The sequence below is a fragment of the Dromaius novaehollandiae genome, chromosome 3, assembly GCF_036370855.1.
Source record: "Dromaius novaehollandiae isolate bDroNov1 chromosome 3, bDroNov1.hap1, whole genome shotgun sequence".
In the NCBI taxonomy this organism is placed as follows: Eukaryota; Metazoa; Chordata; class Aves; order Casuariiformes; family Dromaiidae; genus Dromaius; species Dromaius novaehollandiae.
In genome coordinates, this window is record NC_088100.1 from 6,526,510 (window position 1) to 6,544,442 (window position 17,933).

Sequence of the window (17,933 nt, forward strand, 5' to 3'; positions counted from 1 at the left end):
TATAGCTTGCTTATGCTGACAAGTTACTAATTCACTAATCAATTTTCAGACAGCTCCATTCTATATTATTCAAAATTAAGCCCAGGAGAGTCATTCAGTTGGTTATGAGACTCAGAGGCTTAGCAAATACTCTAAGTTTGCATAAACCGAGGGCTACTGAACTGTGTTAAACATGGCTTTGGAGTTCTTCCTCCTGCCTTTTTAGTGTATTCTAGTTAGACCTCAAGATTTTCTCCAGAATCATCAGGGCGAGGAGTTCCTTTATCTAAATTAAACCTAACATCCTTGCACGGTCATAAGATTCACAGAGATGAGGCTTTCAGAAAACCATAGATAAATACTGTTGCAACTGGAAATGCTGCTTGTAGCATCAGCATTCCCATCCACACAGCAACAATACACAGGGCAAAAAGGTACCAGTAGAAAACAAATTCTGATTTGCATATTAGTAACATGCAAGTATTAGCCAGCCCAAAATCCACCAAAGTTAACAGAAAGAATGACATGACCTTCCATAGCATCTGGATCTGTCCAATAATAGAGAAAAATACGTAAAAATGGAGAGAGAGAGGATGCATTGGACCCTGCCAAGTCAGTTAGCACTGTACTTAGGCAGTGCCTTAAGTCTAAAGGAAAGACAGAAGGCCTGTACCAAGAAAGAACGATGTGAGAGTTAGTTCAAATACTTCAGAAGAAAATGTAAGTATCTCATCAATTAAACTACAAACATTTACACAGATTCACTCTTAGGAAACCTGCCCTGTCACAATAAATCATTAATACTAATGCCATACAGCTAAGCTGGTTGTCCAAACATCAGGCTCTTACCTCCCCTTCACGTAAATGGGAACAAATATTTTGCGTGTACATTATGCTTTGCATTCATAGACTGCAAAAATTTCATTTGTGTAATTTCTAGGAACTTATAAACAGTTGAGCTGCACATAGGACACAGGAAAATATAGTTAGTAAATGCTAATCAAAAACCACAGAAAGTCTACAAAGAGAAGTATTCTTCTAGACTAGCAGTTATTCCTAAGTTTTTAAACATTTACCAATAATTTCTTTAAGGTCATATGCTATCATGAGACAGCTATCGATAAACTGCCATGCCTGCTTTCACAAAATAAATAAAATCCACCTCCTCCAGAGCAAAGTTAAGAACTACTGACATTTCACAGCATCAGAGGTACAGGAAGATATTAATGCTCCACAGCATGCAGCACACCCTAGGCCAAAGCCTGACCCCAGGTACACAATTCCCATTTACAATAAAAAGCTCTAGAAACATCTGCAGGGTTAGTAACAAGCCAACAGGGCAGGGCAAATGCATGTAACACAGGCCACGAGGGAAGTGATGCGAAAAAGAAACACGGCAAAAGCTGTTAGCTGCAACCGGGAGCAACGCCAGCTCTGCCACTTTGGCCTAAAACTGACTGGTTTTAGGCGCTGCAGCAGGGTTAACTGGCAGTGGCCGGCACCTCTGCCCAGGCCGCTGCCACGTTTGGGATTTAACGCCACAGCAGCAAGGCCATCTCGCGTGGACGGGCACCGCAGGGACAGCGCTTCGCTGGGCTCTTCGGCCATGCACCCCAGCGGCACCCGCGCCTCGTGCCGCTCCCCGCAGCCTAGGGAATGCGAAACCGCAAAAACAGACGGTTCCTTAGCAGCAACCTCTGCGGCACGGGCCCCGCTTCGCCCCAGCCCGCGCCCCAGCCACCCCCTCCCTCCTCTCGCCTTGAAGCCGTTAAAAAAAAAAAAAAAAAGACAGGTAACACTGATCATATACCGTCAGGTTAATATTTTTCAAGGCCCCACATGAGCACCCCTGCCAAGTTGGTTAGTCGGTAGCAACGTCCTGCTCTCGCTGGTGACTCACTCAAAGGCTCACCCCCGGGGATGGATGGGCGGATGGAGGCTGAGGTGTGCGGGGAGCAAGGAAGGAAGGTAGGAGCAGCCTGGCTTGGTGGTGCCCAGTCCCCCCCGGGGCGCTCCCGTCCAGCGAGAGGAAAGCGGGCGAGGGGCGGGGGACAAGGAGCTGAACCGGGTCGTCCCCCTGTGCGCGCCGCCTGCAGCGCGGCGAGCCCCGCCGGAGCAGCCGCGGCCTCCCCGCTGGCCAGCGCGGAGGCGCACGCTGCCGAGGGGGGGAAAATGGCGCCGCCCGCGGCGGGGAGGGGCCGGTTCCGCCACACACGGGCCGCGGCGCGCCGCCGCCTCCATCTGCTGTGTGGCGGCCGCGGCCTCCCAAGGCGGGGGGCGGAGCCGGGGCGGGGCTCGCCGCCGCGCGCCGCCGCCGCGGCCGTTGCCCGCGGCCGTTACCGCCCCGCCTGCCGCGCCGCGCGCGCAGGTGCCGCCTCAGCGCTGAGGGGAGCGCGCGGGCGGCCGTGGCGCATCCCATTCCCCCTCTTGCCCTCCCTTAGCCTCGCCGCACGGCGGGTCGGGCGTCCCTGAGGGCGGCAGGCAGAGCGGGAAGGGTGCTCAGCGCTGCTCCGGGTGCTAAAAAGCCCCCTCCTCCCCCCTCAGGTGCGGGGGAGGTGGGTTTTCTCCCCCGGAGGGAGCGTCGGGGGGTTCCGAGCGCCGCCGGGGCTTTGCGGAGAGGGGGGTTACCCCGCTGTGGCGGGGCCGCTGTCGGCATCGCTGGGTTTGGTGGGGTTTCACGCCGCCGTGTAGGTGCCGGGCTCCCGCTGCGGAGGTGTTTGAAATCGGAGCGCGGCGCCCTGCCCTGGCTCCCTGAAACAGCCCTCTCCACACAAGTGCGTTTCTGTCCTTAACAACGGCGGCAGAGCCGTGTTGCAATGCTTGGTGTGCAGCTGCGAGCGGTGCTGCCTCAACCCTGCGGCGGTGGTTAAGTGTCTTTAGCCGTGTCAAGGTGGTTTTCCCTGTGTAAAGCGGGGCCTGTGTTTTCCCTTCCTTTTTTTCACGGAATATATCCCGTTTTAGCAATCACGTCTTTTCCTGTATTCTCTTAGTTGAACGGGTTGAAAGGGCAGGATTAGGCAACGCTGGGGCTTTTTAACCTTTCCTTTGTGCCCCTCATTTGTAGGTTTGGGTGCGTTCAGTAATTCCTGCTCATCTGCCAATATATGCATAGATTTGTTAGGAGAAAGACTAACTTGTTTCATCATGTAAGCTGGAATTATTAAATGTGGCTAGCAGAGGTGAAATGAGTAACTTAGTACTTTTTGTCTTATTGCATACACAAGAAGCATGCTTCTCCTGAAGGTTTGCAAGGAGTATAACTTCCAAAGTTACAGTCCGGGTCTTTTGCCTTCCCATTGTCAGTCCGTATTTAATTCAGATTCCTGCCTGCACACTTAACAACATCCGTGTTATTTCTGCTAGGATTCCTTCTAAGAAACTGACAGTCTAGAGATTGTACAATTTTAGATAAGTTGTAGTATTTTACCTTTTTTTTGTTTTTTGGTTTTTTGAGGGCTAAGAAAAGGAGAAGCCTTAACAACAACTGAAATTACCTTACCACTGTAGGGCCAACCTGAACTCTAGCTTATTTGAAAGTCATCTCAAATCATTTTCCTTTCGCTTCCTTGTGTTTCCCTTCCTTTCTTTCTTTTTTTTTTCTTTTTTTTTCTTTTTTTTTTTTTTTTTTGGCTACCATTCACTCCTCTTCTTTCTTACTACTTCATATAAACATCTTAGACATCCCTGTGACCCTCTTCCAATTGCCTTCTTCCCATTTCCACCTCCCACATCATCTTTAGGAAGACTAGGAGATTCTGCTATCCACTACTATATAGCTGAGTGTTGCCAGCCCCTCTCCATCCCACTGCTGCTTATGATTATAAAAGCAAAGCTGATACCAGTCTAAGCACTGAGAGCAGCAAGGCAAAACACCAAGCAGCTAAGATAATACCCAAGAGAGTGAGAGGCCGAGGCTGTTGATTCTTGCATTTACAGCAAATTCTAGTTATTACTGCAAGGAAGATGACCTGAACTATTCCTTCCTATTGTAAATTTTAAAACACCTGGACAAGCCCAGCCAAATCAGCATTTTCATGGCCCAAAGAAAAAACAAAGTGTTCTGTCAAATTATCGCAGTCTTCCATGAAAGAGCTACATTTTTTTAGGCAAATTATGTGGTTGGCCAAAACCTTACATTAAAATGAGGAAGGCAAAACTGCATGTTGTTGATATTTCTGTAGGTACCGTGCATATCTTTATGTATATCAGAATTCATACGATAGATATTAATCTATCTGGTATGGTAAAACATAGAAAATGGAGAAGTGACTATGCCAATTACATACAGTAACTTTAATATGGGAATGACTGCGATAGTATGGTCGAGCATGTCCAGTGTGAACTAAATAATTTCCAGGAGCCTGAATAGTGACTTGTTAAGGTGTCTTTTCAGGCACCGACAGAACGTTTTCTGACAAATTTTGTTGCTGCAATGCAAAATCATATTGCCTAAAATGAGAGGTTGCGAGTTCAGAAGTGATTTAAGTTGGTATGCCTGATGGTGAGCTGGGCTGATGAAAGAACATTCCCTCCGTTGCTGCTTCTGTAGATGATATCTCCTGGCAGAACTGAGCAAGATGGATACTTATTTGCTCTAAAATCTTAAATCAATACAGCCAAAAACTAGTCTGCTCCCTAAGACAGGAAGAAACAGGATTTAGGGGTACAGAATGTCCCTTCTAGTTCTGTGTGTTTGCATAGTTGGTAAAAGTGCAGTGGCTGCTCCCTACTGAATTCTAACTAAACTTTACAGAGAGGGAAAAAAAAATCTGATCAAGTTTTCGTTATGCCTGTTACAGAACCAAAAAAGGGCATATACAAAATTATTTTCCCTTTTCAGGTCACCTTTCAGATACTAAGGTCATTATAAACTGTCTCAGCACTTTTACAAACTGGAGTCTACTCAAACCATAATGCTTATAAAGTTTCACTTTTGAATAGGCCTGATTTTCTCTGTCATTTTTTTTCACTTTTATTTCTCTGCAGAACATAAAAAGTCAGAAAAAGATTTTATTTTCCCCTACATAGCATATAATTTACATCAATCATCCCAGGAGGTCAGTACCACTGGGGTGTCATTTAAATACAATGAATATAAAGTAATGAAGCTCTTGCTGGAGTGGATGGCCACAATTCTCGGAGAAAGAGAGAGAGAGAGAGTTTCCAAAGCATGTGGAGAAAACACAACGGGAGACCGAGCGAATTCATCACACCACAAAAATGTCTCCATCCTGTCGACAAAGTCATTAAAGGAAAATGAACCATTGTTACTCTAGACGCTTGCATTCCTTTGGCATAATAACTTCAGTATAGAAGCATTGGTGCAAAGAGAATTTGCACACACAAGAGAAAAAAAAATTACTCAAAAAAAGAAAGTGTACAGATTATGTAATGAAAGAAATCCTCCATGCTCCCAAGAAGAGACGGGGCCTCTGCAGAAGCCACAACTAATAAGGAACCGTATGCAGTGGTATAGGGCGGTTTCTTTTCCTCCTGCCAACAAGTCAAAGTAAATGCCAGCATGGGCAGTTCTTTTCAGATAACCCACAAATGCTGTCCTCCTTTAACTACACAAATGTTTCTACCCTTTGCTGATCCATAGCTGTCCTGCTTTTTAAGCTCTCTTTTTGAGATTTCCCCAGCCCCACTTCCCTTCTTACATTTATTTGCTTTCAATCATCTTTTCCATCTCCATAGAAGCAATATAGGAGGAATGCAGGGATTAGAAAGGTTTGCTGTGTTCAATTTTATTTAATTCTCTGGCGAAGGGTGTCCAAATTACAGAAAGTGTGACATGTGTGTACAGTAAATCATCGCATATATCAGTTTCAGATATTAGACTGTACTTCTGTAGATACCCCTCAAGGAAACACCTCTTTAAAGCAAATCACCATGCAGCCCCTGGTTAAAAAGGTAGCTTTAGAAAACTGCAGCAGAAATACCTCCCTTTATTAAGTCATTCCATGGCAAAGTCCTATTATCTGATATACTAGTTAAAACAGACGCATGCTAATTAAATTATCACATTTATTATTAAACCCATATAGGAATATAATATGTAGAAAGCCCCTTCAGTTACATTAATTGGTTTTTTTTTTAATACAAAAGCACTAAATTGCTTTAAGCAAAAGCTGAAGGGGAAATCTGTCTTTTATTTATAGCAGCTACACCAGAACAGAGAACCTACTCAAAAATGAGCAGAGCACTACTGCATAGACATGCCAATGAACACCAAACCATACCTGTTAATTACAACAAATAAGCTTGCAGACAACAGCAAGCATGCTATTTATCCATCATTTACCACCACCGAAGTGTAGTGAAGTGAATTTGTTTGCTGGCAATTGTCCCAATTAATTGAGCATGCTGTTTATTGGGGTGCTGATTAAAGTGTTCTCTGCAATATAATAGCCAAGTATGAAGTTGCCAACTCTTATTCAGTCCTGGCTCATATGGGTGAAAGCAGGAGAGCAGACTAGCACAAATATGAAAATAATGATGTGTCCTGTGCCAGAATGGATTTGAGGTTATTCCAATGCTTGGAAATTAAAGACCTAGAGAGACAGAATTAGGTAGCACCATGATCTTGAAGCTAGAAATTTGTGTTGTGTCATCCAGTTTTGACCAAGAGCATCAATCTGTAATAGTCATTTGGCGCACAGGGTAGCACTCTTCCTCTCAGAAGCCAACAGCATATACACACCCTTAAGTAAGCAGCATACAAATGAAATAGAAAATTTGATAAAGCCAGAGCTTTGCTCCTGAATGGTCTGAGTCAATTCACTGGAAGAAAGGCCAGAGGGGTCCTTTTCACTGCCACCAGCTACTTCAGCCTATCCAATCAATTGCCTTAATGGAGACCATAGCTTAAATAAGGCCAGTTTTATTGTACACTGTTCAAAACCATGGCTTCCACAAATGAGGTTAGGAGTTTCCATACACAATCAAGGAAACTTGTGCTAATAACTGTATATATTATCTGAAGTAAGGTTTGGGGTTTGATCCCAGCCAAGATAACCACTAGAGCAAACCAAAATCATGATTTGTACCAACAAAGACTTTCTCGGTCCTCCTTCATTCTTAACTTACCTTGTTTGCACTGATGCAAGACCTGGATACAAGGGCCAACTTCCCGTGATTTATTAACAAATTTACAAGCGTGCACATGCCTCTGTTTCCACCTACTTCCTACAGTGGTCACGGTCTTCGGGCGATATTTTGCATTGTGCCTCCATAGCCAAAAATATTCAAGAGTGACCTCTGTGATTAGGCAACTTTAGCTAAACATTGTCCATATGGATCTCAAGGAACTCACTGAAGCAAAGCAACATCAGGAGAGATTCTTCACCCGTGTAATCGCACCTGCCTATTACTCTTGCTCTATTGCTTGCCACCATTTAACTGAAACCACTTTACTGTGCAAAATGCACGACCAAGCTAGCTTAACCCTAGCTGAACCAAAAGCGTAACCATTGCTCTAGTAAGAGTAGATATTCTGGCAACTGGGATATCAGGAATAGGATTCAGCTTCAGGTGCAGCCACCTAAAATTACATGTCTACATATGGGCTAAGTGTTTAGACTCACATTATAGTCATGGGAAGCCCAGTCAACACCATGCAAGCTACAGACTGGTTCAGTTCATCCTAAAGTAGAAACTTGTGTTTGGTCATTACCTTGCTCTGCAGAATCCACTGATTGCATTTGCTGGGGCTCAGCGCAGTTGCCTGTCTATAGGTACCTAATAACACGTCAAATACTCTGGGCTATCCTAGCTGGCCTCTGCCTACCTTTCCAAAAAGTACAGGCTCTCTCGTAGGTCCTAATTCATATGCGCCAGCCCATGGCGATGCCTTAGCTAACCCAAGGCATCTCAAATTGCACTAAATACTTAATTTCAGGCAACTGAAGTCTTAGATCACCATTGAGTATAATGGGAAATTAAACAGCTGGCTAAATGTAAACGTTTGTGTTGCAGACGTACTAAATTTAGGTGTCTGAGCCTGAAGCCCAGCTCTATACCAGCTGTCATTTGTCCAAGTAAAATAACATATATATATAGTTATTGTTTACTTATATTAAATATACAAATTGGAGGATTATGTTGCTTGTTTCTGAATTCTTTGTATCCTCCACAGAAATCTATCTGGGGTCATTTTGCCATGGGAAGCAGGTGGGATTCTCACCGTAACTGTTTCCAAATCATATGGTTAGATCGCTATGGACTCTTGTCCTCAGCCTTTGAAAGCTAAGGGGGAATTAACCAGTATGCTAAGCTGCCCTCTGCTCCCTTGAGCAGAGGAGGACATTACTCCTTTCTGGATTGCATATTAATATAATGAAAGTTTCCAGAATCAGGTACATTCAAAACAGTAATTTTTTGAAATATACGAATAGTGCCAAGAATTTGCATCAAATTACTCCTGGACTGCAGAATAAATAACATCAGCCACAGGTTGCTAAGGATTTAATTTCCTCAGTGCCCTGAAACAAATTAATGTTATTTGACCATGCAGAGCAGGCAGAATGCTGAGTTTATGGTTCCTCAAAACATTTTATCCATTAATGTGGGTGCCCAGTGGTGGTAATCTGTGTACATTAGATATCAGATACAAATGTATCAGAGAAGCTTTTTTTCTTTGGATAAATGTTTAAATATTTAGGGCCAAATTCTATTGCTAAACATCTGAACACAGCTCTCTTTGAGTTCATTGGACTTGTGCGTGTGTAACTAAGGGCAGAACTTGGCCCTTATGTTTTAGATTTTAGCACTAAGCTTCCAGTGTAAAATAACCTGTGATCTGTAACACACAGGAAAGTGGCAAGACCTAGTTTTAAAGTAAGGGTACAATTACATGTTTCTGTCTTTCTTTTGGATAAGAAGCACTGCCTTCAGCAGAGCTCCAGAGGATATTCTTCTCTCTTCTCTAGACAGTCTTCCTTCTGTTTATAAGGTTCTCCTTTGACAGCTTTGATCATTTAGGTAGCTGCAAAACAGAGTAGGATACATTTTTATTTCTTTGCTACTTCTCTCCGGTTTCTGTTCTGACAGTTGCAACTCTGCATCAGGATGGAATATACAGAAGCAATTTAAAACACTGTTAGACCAATGGACTGGATAAATTTTTTAAACTATGAACAAGTTAAGATGTTGATTTGAAACTGTAAGAAATGTTTTCAGTTCAGCAAAAGGACATATCTAGCCTCCCTTTCCAATGTACCACTATTACTGCTGAGATCTTTCCCCATTCTTGCTGTCTTCTTTATCCCTCTGTCACAGCATATTTGCACATCGAGATTCTGGAGTGCCCGTTTTATTTGTACGGCTCATATTCCCCTGATGTCCGGGAAGAGGAAAGGCAAAGAATGAGTGCATGGTACTTGTGCAGTCTCGTGCGATCTTGTCTGATAGAAACCTGCACCGGGGAGAATGACAAAACAAAACAAAGCAAAACAAAGCAAAAAAATCCCACGAGTGCAGTGATTGAACACTCTGAAATTTCTGCTGGGTTTCAAAATTCCTTAAAAATTACTTTCTCCCCTCTGGATTTCCTCATTATCAAAAAATACTCTGACTGTCACCAACTCTGTGAGTGTACTGAACAGTTCATATATTTTAGAGGGCTTTGTGAAAGTCAGGTTCTTGTTGGAGATTAAAGTTTTTGAGGGATGGAAGGCTTTGGGAAGATTTCTCATGAAGTTTGCTGTCTGTTTTGGATTCTTTTTCTGTGGTAATATGCTAATGCTAATGGCATCCAGCACAGTAGAGAGAGATCTTGCACAGTTCTAGAGTTCTGCAGATGCAATTATAAGTGAGAGTGAGCTGCTAGCTTCCTTTGGTCTGTTTTAAAAACCCACATAGATAATTTAAATAGATAGAAAGACAGACAGACAGATAAAATATTAATCCTCCTACAAATGTTAATCCCTTTCTGGCCAAAACAATATGTTATGGCATTCATTGCAAAGGTCAGCTAGAAGTTGCTCCATACAAAAAAGCATCTTCTTTTATCAGTTTGAAAAAAAACTTCTATTTCAGTTTCCTTCCTTGCATGTTAGCTTATTCTTTACCCAACTGCAAGAATAAATACCCAGGGAAAAGAAAACTTGTTTTACAAGCCACTTCTTTCATGATGCTTCCATGGAGTTGATCGATATATAATGAACATCTAAGGAGCAGAGATTCCTAGTCCAGTCTGGCTTGGGAAATTTGTTTCTTACGCCTTTTCACAGTAAGATCTCCTAGTGACAGCATATGAAGGGGCTGCAAGATTCAGCATTATACATTAGGTCACCCATCTCATCTGATGAAAATATTGATCACCTGCTTATAACATAGGTGTTTTCTTCCAATAACTGTTGTATCAAAGTCACCTTTTCTTTGAATTAGACTGCATAATTTTAAAAATCATCCAGTTTTGATGGCTGACTTGTGGCCTTGCATACTATATTTATGTAGATGATAAAGGCAATGTGTTAAAAAAGCTGTGAATCACCTGACACACTGTAAGTGTATGTAAGCATACAAAGTCACCATTAATGCCGACACTGTAGACTTTGCACTGTCCCAGGCTTATTAAATTGCGCCTTTAATACTGCAGATATTTCAGAGCAGCAAGTATGCACCTGCCTCAGAAAAATGAGCTGCTTTTGACAATTGTTGTGAAAATGCCTGCCCACTCTCCACACCTCCAAGATGTGTGGAGAACAACTGCTCTTCTAGTGTGGACAAAGGCAGCCGAGTTCAACACCTATTGTGACCAATCCTTCTACACAGTCTGAGTCAAATCCTCTTTGCCTTATATGGGCAAGCTGTCCCAGGAGCCCTCGACGAGCATGATTTGCTACAGCAAGCAATGAACTCAGCTAACCCTGTCCGCACCAGTGAAGCAACCATTTTTAATACGACTTGAGCGGATCTGAGGGTGGAAAACTATTTTTGACACCCCATGTCAAAAACAGCTCATTTTTCTAGAGAAGGCAATGCCCCAGTGACATTGCGTAGCGTATGTGCTGAAACACAATGGGGTGAGTTAAGGACATGGGATCATCACTCAGAAAAGCACTTTCTTGTCTTAAATGCAGACTGCTTTCACAGTTAAAATAGTTTTTACTGAAGATTGGGTAGATAATTTCACATATGATAGTCTAAAGAAAATGAGCACACATATTGTGTGCATGTATTACATTAGACAGACTTAACAGATAATACGAGCCCTATTCTCCTCTCACTCCGCTGTAAATCAGGAGGGCTATCACTGAAAGCCACCAAGTTACTTGTGCAAGAGAAACTCTAATATTTTTGAAAATATGCTTTGCAAACACTTCCTAAAGTTCCTTCTCCTCACTTAGTTTTCATGATTGCTTTGAACAGTTGTCTTTCAACTGGATCCATAGCATAAAATGACAAGAGGAAGGGGAGCAGGGAATGAGCACAATGGCAGGAGTACAGGAGAAGAGGAGTGTGTCCCCCAGTCTCATTTACTCTGTGCTAGAGAGCAAATAACCTCACTGACCAGGCTGCTTTCAGACCTGCTGAACATTTTGAGCATACTAAAAGCCCTCTGCTTATTTCAGATATGTAAAATGCCGTAACTTGCCAATAAACGTATGTAGGCATGCAAGTGCCTGCATGAAGGTAACATATTAGTTACAAGAATTATAGCTGTCCTATCATTATCTTTTCTTTCTATCCTGAATCAGGATGGATGTGCCATAATCTAGCAAGCATCTCATGATAAGCAAATGTTAGAAATGGCTTTTTGTGGGGGAGGGAGGGATCTGCCAACTGTCTATTTTAGACATACCATCACCCTCTACTGTAGCTTTTCTACATAAAAGCAATGTGAACAGTAACCTCTCTAAGCAAGCATGCACAATCTTTACCAATAAGGGAGCTCATTTACTCCACACAGGTCATAAATTTCCTTAGAAAAACTATCAGTGGTATTCTACATGTGGTGTTTCGTAAATAGAGTTTTCCTCTGATGTCCTCAGTCCATGTCCTTCAGTTGTGAAAAACAGCGGAACATGATTTTCTCACACTTAAAAATAAGAAATATTCTCACTCTTTAAAGTGGAGTGGAAACAAAGAGCTGAAAGACCAAATATTCTTTAACAAACTGGGCATTCAGACATAGAAATATAAAAAGATACGGAGAATAACCCAAAGTAGCAAGTTCCCTAAAGGCTTGTGTCCACTTTCCTTATGCTAAGTGGCACCTTGTTCTATGAAGGCTCCCATTGAAATCAGTGGAACTACAGACAGAATAAAGCCTTTTTCTTCTTTCTTACCAAGAGAAAAAAAAAAAGAGGGTGGAATCTGCTTTTTCATGTAACAGGCTTTTATCTGCTGAAGATCATGCTAACCTCAGGGTGCCAAGCACAGTGTGTTTGAAAGCTTTCCAAGGATGGAAAGATCTGCGGCATCTTCACTACAAAGCGAAGCTTGGTAGTAACGAGAGCTGCTGTGGTCCTACAGCAATGGCTTTGCATCTGCCTTGCCCCCTCCAAGGACCTCTTACTTGTTGCTCATGGACTTTTCCAGGTTATGTCTTCTTCCTTATACTTACATTAAGAAAACATTTAACTGACTGACTTTATTACGAGTTTTGCTGCAAAAGGACAGAAGGATTTATGTCTTGCTTTTATATATATATATATTTAACAAATTATCTAAATATTTATAAGATAAACTTGTATAACAGGTTTTGGTATTGCATCATCTAAGCACCTAATAATATCCCGAGGTAGGAGAATCTCATTCTCATTTGAATGTCCAGTGGTAATGATTCAGATTTTATTTACTTGAGTAAATAGGGCCTGACCAACATTTGAGACAAATAGCTTAGTTATTACTTACAAAACTTATCATTTTGAAAAACAACCCTGTAACTGAATTACGGAGTACATTATAAAAGAAATGTCCAGAATTTGTACACAACTATTTTTCTGTCTCTTCAAAACAGACTATTCTAAAAAAAAAAAGAAAAATCTGTATAGAATTTTGACTTCTGAACTGAGAGCATAAGCCAGATTTCAGCCTGGAAGGAATTTTCATGGTTGAATTATAGGCTTCTAAAAGACACAGTTTAAAACTGAACTGCTGACAGTCATTCTGATCATATTTTATAAGCTACTATTAACTAGGATGAGACCTTAAAGGAGGAACAGATCCCATCTCTACCTGCTGACTCGAGGGTTTCTTATCCTTTCCTCTAAGACATCTAGCGCAGAGAATATTGGTCAGACTAGACTGGCTACAGATCCAATCTAGTCTAGCAATTCCAGTCCTGCTATGGAGCCTCTGCGGAATTTAGCTGCCAGCTACTATATCTGGATTGAGCATGCGCGAGGAAAACCTCAACAATTTTCAGAAACTTATAACTCGGCCAAGGCCAAGTGGATCCTTATGGTCAGAGGCAACAAAAGGAACTTATCTGCTGCTTTGTAAAATTTCATGTCCCCACTCTGAAATATATATTAGGATGATTCTAGGAATTTTTCAACTTCTGTGAAACAATGTGTTTCCTCTTAACGCCAGCCTTCGAAACAGCAGTACTATTGCTGTTGAAAGTTTCCAAAAAATTCAGCTCGAGGCAGACTCAGGATTGAAAGTCTCATCCTGAACAGTTAAAATTTGGCAAAGTTACGCGAGCGAAAACAAGCTCTTATATTGGAAAGTGGCAGACAAGCTTAACTGCAGATACTGCTGGCAGCTTCACCTATAATATTTTTCTGCCAGATCTTTGTCTTTTATTACTAGATGTGATGTCTAATGTTTTGTCATCTGCTCTTATGGCTTGTTTCGGGATTGACGTTGCTGTTTTCTGTGACACAGTTGCCAATGCCACAATGACTGACTAAGTGATTGATCCTAGATAATGCTCTACACAGCAAAGGTCTTAAGCTCACGCTTAATTTGGGGCACGTGTATATTATGCTAAAATGCAATCAGGATGCTCTGCATTCTCGAGATTACATCGTGTCACAGAAGTGCCATAAATATGATTATGTTCTTGATCCTCTGGTCTGGCCTGCCTACACTCCGTTCATCATCTGACGGAGAAACTTCAGGAAAGAAAAGTCAAAACAGAGTAATCTTTGTAGTTCCCCTAAGAGTCGGTTTACTATCTACTTTATTTCTCATTATCATGTGCTTTATTCTTCTATTTCACTTTTGTAGAAGAGTGCGCCACCTCTTTCAATGTTGTATGTTTGCAGCATTTTTAAAACAAATCTTGCACTGTTGAGTGCTTTTCTATTGCTCCAACTTCGAGATTCGTGTTATTAACACAGAATTTGCTGATTTTTTTTTCTGCCATTGATGATTATGAAGAAAAGATTTACAATGGGAATCCTCACCATTGCGACATCAGAGGGTAAATGCAGGAATTTGTAATGCTTGTGTTCGGCAACACTAAAAACTACTTCACCCACTCAAGGCTCACTTACATCTTTGTAGTATCTTCTGTGTGAGCTTTATGGAGCTTGTATCTGGCCGGAGCACACTTCATTAGTCTCTTAAAAATCAGCATGCAAAATTTAGGGACTCTGCAAGGTTCCAAATGTATAAACCCTTTTTAATTACAAACAGTTCTACCACCCACTTTCCCCACAGTTAGTCAAGGGAACCAGTTTTCATTGAGGTCAACAGAAAAAATAACCGTGAAGTTTCTGCCTCATGCTGTTTTTATATATGCTGAAAGAAAGAAAGAAAGAAAAAAGGAAAATGTAGGTTCTCTTTTTTTTAGCCTTTACATCTCTAAAACAATGTGTTGATTTTCACCTGAAATTATTCAAGGAAGAAAAAATTCTTCTTCCTGATTCTGAAATGAGTTATACAGAAGTTGTGAGGAGGATTAATGGAAAGGAACAAAGTCAATCCTGCCATGAAAAGCCAGTTTGTTCCTAAGTATGGAGGCCCTAACAACTTGCAGAGTTAGTTTTTAGTTTGAACATTGCAAGCAAAATATATATATATATAATTTACTTGAAAAAGGCCAAGAATTCTTCTATTCATTCTACACGTTCAGATTTTTACTGCCAGAAAACACAGGCCGAGCTTTCTCTTTAAAAAGTTATTGTAAGATGACAAGTAGGACCACATTTTTTCCTTCCCAAGGACAACATGGTCATTTGCTGCTTTAAGCCTTATTGAAATACATGGAATTCCAGTAAGGCATAAGAGGTTGCAGGCAGAGAGGGAAATGGGAGAACCCCACAGAAGGACTGAGACCTGGGTTTGCAGTCCGTCTGTATTAGAGAAGCAGAATATAAATTGTTAAGAAAAAAATCCAGACTTCAATACCTATTTACACTGTTGTTTGTATAATGTGCATTTCACCATGTGCCTGGGAGAAGCCAACCATAGCAGGTTTCTTATTAGCAATCGGAATTTCTTCTTCTGGTATTATTGGTATACTTCACATTAGCAGTGCCCTGTTAATCTTTGGACTTTAGGAAACTTAGCATACATTTTTTATCTCTCATATTATGTGGTAAAAGTTATTACCCCCCTTTACACCGAAACCAAAAGATGCTGAGCAACTTTCCGAGGACACGGAGCAAGTCAGCACCAAATCCTGAAATAGAAACGCAAGAATCTCAACTCTCGGTCCTCAGTTCCTACTAGAAAATACGATGGGAAAAAGTAATATTCTGAAGATCAATTTTTCAATGTAATCACTTCCTATCCTGTCTTTCAAGCTTCTGTGCTTACATTTGCACCAGGGACTATAAACACTAAAAAAAATCAGTGCATGGTGCTGAAATATGAAATGCTTTCGACAAATTTCAGGACACAAAGAATCTTCTTTTATCTAGGCCATAAATCAGTGAGACAGGGACGCAGTAGTTAGACGTATCAAAGTGGTCCACGATTTCGTGTTTGAGAGTGTTGTAGTCACAGAGTCCATTGCCGCATGCAGACTTAATAGACGTGCAAATCTAGAGTTACTATTTGTCATACTTAAAAGAAAAACAAAGAATAGCTGGGCAAACAGTCAACTTATAACCAAAGTGAAAGTAAAGTGCTGCCAACAGACACTGGACCTTATCTTGCTCCCACTGAAATGAATGGAGGTTTGGGCAAAAACTTTGGTAGAATTAAACTTAGTTAGGTTTTGCGACTCAATGCACATTTTCATGAGTGAATTAACAACCCTGAGGAGGTGGTTTTTGGAAGAAGAATGCTGGTGAAACCTTAACTATAGTAATAATTGCTGACATTGCTGTAGTCACACTAAAAATATCCAATACAATAACAAACCCAAGGAAGCCATTCATTTATTCCTTTTTCACAAAGTCTATTTACATATATAGAAGCTCAAAATAAATTCAGTATTCCTCGTATTTACAGCACATTCCAGCCCAACAAACTGGCACCAAAACCGTTTATTTAGGAAACATCATCCAGGTTGGAATCTTTCAAATTTGACAATTATTTTTCATCTCGAGCCTACGATGCTCGCAACGGGAGAGTGCCGGGCCCAAGTTTTATAAATGTAACAGTAAACAAACACCAAGCTGTTTAAAACATTACCTTTCTGGCAAAAAGTAATATAATTATGGCTGAACTCCTAGCATGGTTAAAAATGAAGAAGGTAAAAATCAAAATTGCAGGAAAAGTAGCTGGACTAATGAAAATCGTGTTTTATAAAGCGGATCTGAAGGTGTTTGTTAAGACGTATTTTGCAGTGCAAGCACATTTTTGCTCTAACCTCCGACGATTCTCTAAAATCTTAAAATACGACTCGTTTTGCAACCAGTGCTAAAATTCCGAGAAGTTCTGAAATAAAAACGGAGGAAAGCCGAGCAGCAGGGTTGCTCTAAACTTCAGCCAAATCCCAGCCAAAGTTCCAGATTATATATATCATAACGTAAATTACTATTCCTAAAAAATCCAATCCAGCCTTTATGCAAGTCCATAAACATTACTGGTAGTTTTATTAATTTGTCCATAACCATTTAAATAAAATTCTAGTGCTCTGAGCTGTGATCTGTTCCAGGCTATAGTAAGTTCCTGTTAAATGTGTAAATGTTCAGCAGAAAGATATTCTCGCTAGCAGACTGAAAATCAGCTGTGCCAGATACCTGAAACTTTGTTAGGGCGTTCAGTGGAAAATTTTATTTGTACATTATAAATAACCGTAGACTATTTTAAGTGACCTTACACCGGTAGCTTCCAATAACTTATTTTAGCTTATCCTAATTAATTTTTTATTTTATTTTAGTAGGAAGAGAGGCAACTGTAAAACTTTTAGGGCGACGAATTAAAACTGGAAGCGTATCTTCTCGTTTGAAATAAAATAAATCAGGATAGTCAGGCGTTTGGATGTCAGACAACCTCTTGCCTGCTTTCTAACACCTTTCCCCTGCTCTCACGGAATGTATTTCCCCTCCAGCTAAAGGAGGGAAAAAGCCAGAAAAGCCGTGATCGTAATTTCAGCGCAAGGATTGTGGAAAACGCACATTTTCGGCGCTGGGGTCTGGCGCGGCAGAGCTGCGCAGCGCTTGTGCTGCTCCCCGCGGGTGCAGCGCGCCTGTCGCTTCCGAAGCAAGGAAAAACCCCCGAAAAGAAGCAAAAGGGGAAAATATAGAGAGCTGGCTGCGCGGCGGTGGGGGGGGCTGCTATCCCCCCCGTAGCCGTGGGAAAACGACGGGAGGCAGGCGGCGGCGGCGGGCGCGGCGCTCGGTGCGCGGAGCGCGAGCTCTCCCCGGCGACCGGAACGCGGAGCCCGCTCGGCGCCCGGGCAGCGAGGGGGGCGGCAGCGGCGCCTCCCGCCGCCGCGGCTCCGCGGAGGCTCCGCGGGCGCGGAGCCAGCGCCGGCGCGGCTCCTCCGCAACGCGGCTCTCCCGCAGCGCGGCTCCCCCGCAGCGCGGCTCCCCCGCAACGGGGCAGCGGGCGCTCGGCTCTGCTTGGGCTTTCACGCAGGCGGGCGGGACAACCCCGGC

At 42.2% G+C, this 17,933-nt stretch overlaps 2 protein-coding genes across 11 annotated transcripts in view; one reads left to right on the forward strand and one right to left on the reverse strand.

The window, feature by feature from the left end:
• SUPT3H (SPT3 homolog, SAGA and STAGA complex component) overlaps positions 1-2,218 on the reverse strand; it is a 280,114-nt gene extending 277,896 nt beyond the window's left edge. The window contains exon 1 of one of the 7 annotated variants that reach the window (XM_064508310.1): positions 1,892-2,218. The gene's annotated coding sequence lies outside the window, so the exon portion shown is untranslated. Of the gene's footprint in view, positions 1-1,789 lie in introns of all 7 variants that reach the window. The other 6 variants (XM_064508308.1, XM_064508309.1, XM_064508311.1 and 3 more) reach the window with 6 other exon arrangements.
• RUNX2 (RUNX family transcription factor 2) overlaps positions 1-17,933 on the forward strand; it is a 213,828-nt gene that overhangs the window by 43,805 nt on the left and 152,090 nt on the right. The gene's annotated exons all lie outside the window — the stretch shown is intronic.